The following is a 5,939-nucleotide window of genomic DNA, read 5'->3' on the forward strand; positions in this document are numbered from 1 at the left end:
GTTGTTGCTATTCCTTTCTTCGATCTCCTGTTGAGTTTGTAGGTGTTCAGAATGGTTTGATCCCTATCCAGCTGAATTTCTGAGAGGAGACGAAATCCAGGTCTCCTACTCCTCCGCCATCTTGCTCCGCCCGGACTTTAGTTCTCTTTATACCCCAGCTATAAAGTTCACACTGAGAGGCTGTTGCCCATGATACAATTAGACCTGAGCTATGTAGCTGGGTGGTGTCTCTAAGGCTGTATCGTACTAGGAAGGCTGATGAGGCAAGTGGTTGGTGGAGAGAAAACAAAGAGAACAGCCAGGTAGTGAAGGAATAAGTCATTCATCATTTCCAGAGTTTAGATGAATGCTGTAGCTCAAGAAGAAAGGCAGATTAAGTAAGGTAATGAGAATGAGGGGATAGAGGTTGTGGGCAAATACTGAACCATGAATATTGCTTTTCCCTCATTGTTAGACTTTAGGGTGACCTCTGGGTGAGTCTGACAAAAATGGGCCAGTCAGAAAGCTGGGCTTCCCTGATGTTTCTGTCCTCCTTTTGCCTTAGTTAATTCTGTTCTCAGCCACCATGGGCTGGATGACCTCCAGTCCCTTGCCCTCAGGCTTGAGAGTCTTCGGGCAGACCAAATGGAACATTCATGTGCAAAGTTGGTGAAATAAATCAAGTAGGGAAAAAATCCATTTTGGTGTGGTCATTGTGTCAACTTTTATTATTTCAGTTCCGCATGGTTGCATATATAAATCTCCTGTGAGGAACCAGAAGAGGGATATGTGAAATAACATTTCTAAGAGGCATGAACGCGAAATAACATTTCTAAGAGGCATGGTCACTTGCTTCTAATAATAATTACTACTTGCAAAGCCTGGAAGTGCTTAAGATGTTCATATTTTTTGAACGATTGACTGGTTCCCTTATTTATACATATAAGAAAAAAAGGCAAGTAGGGAGAGGAAATTGTCTGTTGCTGCAGAAACGTGAAAGTCACATTTTTGGCACTGTTCCCTGGTTGATGTCATTCTGGGGAATGTGCTAAAGGCCATGATTTTCCAGAGGGAAAAGTTTTTTTCCATAGCAGGCTGTTTGTGGGCACTTATTTCCCCCTCTGAAGTCAGGCCAAAACCAGACTAGGCCTTTTTCTGCCTTGTTTGGCAGTACCAGGTCAAGCCCACCTGAAACAGGAGTCCAAAATTTTTGTTGGTCATTGTGCCCAGCCATTCCCTGAACACTCTTATACTTTCTGAATCTTCTCTTTAGGGGCTTCTCAGCTGCTTGACCTTTGCACAGGCTGCTGGGAAGGTTGGTTTTCCCCTGCTGTGTGGAAGCTCTAAGGGCTGCCAGGGGTGTGTGTGTATAAGGGCTATCCCTGAGCTGACTCCTGAGGTAGACCACAGTACAGTGTGGGTTGAGGCTTGGACTCAGCTCTTCTTATTCCTTCTTACCTCCTAAATGGTCCCAAAGCAAAATGGGATATAAACCCTACTGCCATCTGATCGTAGTCCTATCCTTACCCCTGATTCCCTTGCCCAGCTTGATCTTCATGCTCTTATATGAAGCTGCTTTGAGACCCTTTAAAAACCACTTGTCATGGTTTAGAGGACTTTATTTGGGTCCATCTAGCATAAAAGAAAGAGATCTTTGCATCATGAAATTGGCCAGTAGTTTAATGTGACAAAAAGTCAGGTCTGGTTCTCACTATTTCCCCCACCCCCTCACCACACAGCAGACATTTGAACTTTAGGATCATTCCCACTTTCACACATTTATTCTCACCTTAATGAATACCTATTTCACCATGTGCCTTGCACAAAACTACTCTCATCACTGGCTCACCATTGTACCTTCATCTGGTTCAGGCCTCTGCTTAGCTTTTAAATCCTCTAACTCTTAACTCCAGCTTTGATCTCCCATTCCCCAACATTCATTCTTTATCATATAGCCATTTCATTAATTTAATAAATGAAAGGCTAAGTCAGAAAGATTAATGCTCTAATGGAGGCATTTATACAAAGCATAGTAATGGCCCCAAATAAGCTGTGAGTAATTCTGCTTTGGGGACTCAGAGAAGGCCTTGCAGATGGGATGATGGTTAAAGCTGGGTCTTGAAGGTTCAGAATGAGTCCACCAGGAAAATATGTGAGAAGGAGAAGATGATACCTAGAGACACCTTCAGGTGTCTATAGGGCCTTTTTTATCTTCAGATCCTGCTATAAGTTTCCTTGGGAACAACCACATCAAGAGCTTAAGCTCAGAGAAAAGAGCTCAGCTCAGAATCATATCTCACAGAGTATCAACAGTAAAGAATAGATCCTTAGATAATGTCTACTTCAATTCATTTATTTTACTGTTAAGAAATCTGAAATCCTAAAAGGTGAAGGGACCTACCCAAGACCACACAGCTAGTTAGTTGCAGAGGTAAAAGTAGAGGTAGAAGGATTCCTGAATTCCCATTCCCAGACTAATTCCAGGTTGCTTAGTGGCCTTACCATGTCCCAGTTGCCCCTTTGATCTTTTCCTGTGAGAGCTCCCATCAACCACCCTTCACTTACAGATGGTTCCCTTTCAAGTCTGGGCAGCAGTGTTAGTTGACACTAGCTCCCTATGTGACTTTAGAAAAACTACATTTCTTCTCTTGGCCTTAGTTTCTTGTTTCCCTATCTAAAAATGGGTGAGGGTTAACTAATAAGTTTCTATATCTAAACCATATGGAGAGGGGCACACAGCTAGTAGTTTGTACAGGAGCTTCACTTTTTTGTATATTTACTGGAGTGGAGTACAGAGATCTGAATGGGTTGAGTGAAAGTAGTAAAAAAATGTAGTGGCGACTGAGACCCTGAAGGATTCCTACAAGTTTGGAAGAAGATGTATTACTTCAAGTGTAGTCCTCTTATTTTTAATGATATAACTGAGGCTCAAGTTTGGGGTTGGGTGAGTTCTCATAGATGGTTAGTGAGGATCTGGGCCTCAAACCCAGATCTTCTGATTTGAAGTCAAGTACTTTCTAAAAACCCATACTACCTCATTGAGCTGGTTATGTCCTGTACAGGGCAGTGCTAAAAAGACTAAGTTCAGGAGTCTGTTACAAATAGAGTTCAGTTGCATTGTGGGCCAGAGTATTTGCAGCTGGCCATTATGAAGGGAGGGAGTTCAGAGCTTTGAGAGTAGGGGAGGACACAGTTGCCTCCTCAGACCCCATTTGGGAATTTTGGAGATTTCTTTGGGCCTGAGCCTCAAGATGTAGGGGGGTTAAGGGTTTGGTTATCCCCACTTTCCTCTCTTCTAATTGCTTCTTGTTCATACTGTCTTTCCTCTTACCTCCATATGACTAGCCCACCTTCTTCTAGTCATAAACAGAGATGATCAAACTCTGGGTTACCTTACTTCCATTTTTCCACTACTCCTCATAGTAACTTTCAGAGGAGCAAAACATCTCACAAACTACTTTTGCATTTTCATTTGCTTTTAATTTCATGCTGTTTGAGATTGTTTTTGTGTTCTCCTAGAATGCTCTGGTAGAAAAAAAAGAGATAGTCAAAGTCCAGCTTCTTCCTCTTTGGAAAAGAACTTGGCTTATACCATATAGGCAGTGTCTCACTCATTACTATACTTTCTAACACTTTTTATTCTTTGAGTTGGTTCAAGTGGTATCTAAGTCATTGGTACTTCTTCCCTGTGGGTGGGGCAGGTGCTCTTTTTGGAAGATGGGGGGGATGAGTTTAGTTCTGGACATGTCAGCATGTCCAGAGGTTTATTCTACATCCAAATGGAGATGTTGAACAGGAAATTGGATATCTAAGTCTGGAATTTGAGAAACACTTTTGGCTGGAGATATAATTTGGGAGTTGTCAACAAACAGATACCATTTTAAGGCATCAGAACTGATGAGATAAATTAGGGACTAAGTGCAAAGAGAAGAGAGGTTCCAAGAAAGTTCTCAGGCCACAGTTTATTAATGAGCTGGGAAGCTGTAGAAACTCATCACCTGGGAGGAGGCAGCTTTGTTCTTTTTCCCAGATTGGTATTATTGGATTTCTAAGTGTGGTGCAGTAGAAGAGTGATGCCACTAGTTTATTGTATACCTTGGGTAAGTTATCAACATGTTCTGGATCTCGGTTTTCTCACCTGTATAATGAGAGGGTTGGATGAGATGATGTGATATTCTGGAATGGTTTATCACTTCTACTAATGGAATCAACAAAGTCCTGCTAATGTGTTATCTGTTGGGGTGACAAGCATGTGAAGGTACTTTGTAAAGTGACAAATCCTATGTAAATGATAATTGCCATGGTTATGGTCATGTTCTGCTTTATTTGTGGGATGTAGATGTGTAAAGATTACTGACCGGGGAGTTAAGCACACCTAGGTTTCTCTTCTGGCTCTGAGTTGTTATGTGAATATGTCCCTTTGAATATGACCCTTTCCTTCTCTGGTTCTGTGTTCACACCTGTAAAATGAGGGACTTTGGTTTATGCCAGTGATTTTCAATATTTTTAAAAGCAGAGAATCTCATTTTAAAAATGAAATCAGTGTAGGGGAACCTGGGTGGCTCAGTTGGTTAAGCGTTCAGCTCTTGATTTGGGCTCAGGTCATGATCTCAGGGTTGTGAGATCTCCCTCCTTGTCCCTCCTTCCCCTTCCTTCCTCCTCCTCCTTTTTCTCTTCCACTCCTCCTCCTCCTTCTTCTCCTCCCAGGACCTGTGTACGGCCTGCAATTTCCAGAAGGCTCTTGGCTGGGCCTTGGGAGAGTGAGAGAACGTACAAGTCACAGGTGGAATGTAAGCCTTAGGCTCATTTGGAACCCTGCTTGAAGCAAACCATCTCCCCTCCCCCATAGTCCCCTTGGCTGAGCTAGGCCATTCCATGTGCACATAGCCTCAGAGAAAGCACAGCTAGTAACAGTGGCCCAAGGTGGCTCTGGACCAAAAAGTGGGGCTATTTGTTGCAGACACAGCTGGGAGGGGGTGGGGGAAAAGGGGATCATTCAAACAGGAGTCCAGGCAGAGAGGAGGAGAGGCCTAATTGGGATCAGATGTCTCTGCAGAGCAATAACACTGCCACCTGGTTATGAGCATCTTAGCTTCGCAGAATCCAAAGGGCTTTTCCAGACAGCATTTAATTCATCTTCACTGCACCCTTGGGAAGGAGAAAAGAAGGGGAGGAGGTGTAGCTGTGGTGGTAAAGAAAGAGTTATGACTTAGGAGTCAGGAGCCACAGCTTGGTCACTGACTTGTGAGGTAACCTTGGACAAGTCTCTTCTGCTCTCATCTGTAAAGTGGTAGCATTGGATCATATCAGTGGTTATCCCCAGACCAGAGCAGGAATATCACCTGGGAATTTTTTAGAAATTCCATTTTTAAAGCTTCATCCCAGACCTAGTGACTCAGACACTCTGGAGTTGGGGCCCAGAAATGCATGTTTTAACAAGACTTCCAGGCATGGACTAGAATAATCTAAGGCCTTTCCAACTTTGATTCTCTGATTATATGAGATAATGGATGTAAAAATATATTTTAAACTGTGCCTTACACATTTCAGGGATGATGATGGTGACAATGATAATGGTGATGATAATGATGATGCTTCTGTTGACTTTAAGCCATACTTTGGCAACCAGGTTCATTCCCTAAGCTAGGAACTTGCTACCCCACCCCTATGGAGTTTCTCCCAAGGCCTATAAAACAGATATGCCCTCAGAAGCTTATATACTATGAGAGCAGGTAAATTAGGTAAGGCAATCTGTTCCAGATAGTTGACAGAAAAGAAATTACAGGACAACTATTTTGAAGATCCAGAGAATAGGCAAAGCCAGTATTAAAGATTGGTGTGTGTGTGTGTGTGTGTGTGTGTGTGTGTGTGTGTGTGTGAGTGAGAGAGAGAGAGAGAGAGTGAGCCCACTGTGGGCTGGTGGGTTATGGCAGTGGAAAGAACTCCTAGTATTAGTGGTA

General features: G+C 42.9%; 1 pseudogene; it reads left to right on the forward strand.

Annotated features, from left to right (window-relative positions):
* The window catches only part of LOC145717920 (nascent polypeptide-associated complex subunit alpha-like), a 10,470-nt pseudogene extending 4,844 nt beyond the window's left edge, over positions 1-5,626 (forward strand).
* Positions 5,627-5,939: the final 313 nt, after the last annotated feature.

The sequence above is a fragment of the Leptonychotes weddellii genome, chromosome X, assembly GCF_054177405.1.
Source record: "Leptonychotes weddellii isolate Sample4059 chromosome X, ASM5417740v2, whole genome shotgun sequence".
Taxonomy (NCBI): Eukaryota; Metazoa; Chordata; class Mammalia; order Carnivora; family Phocidae; genus Leptonychotes; species Leptonychotes weddellii.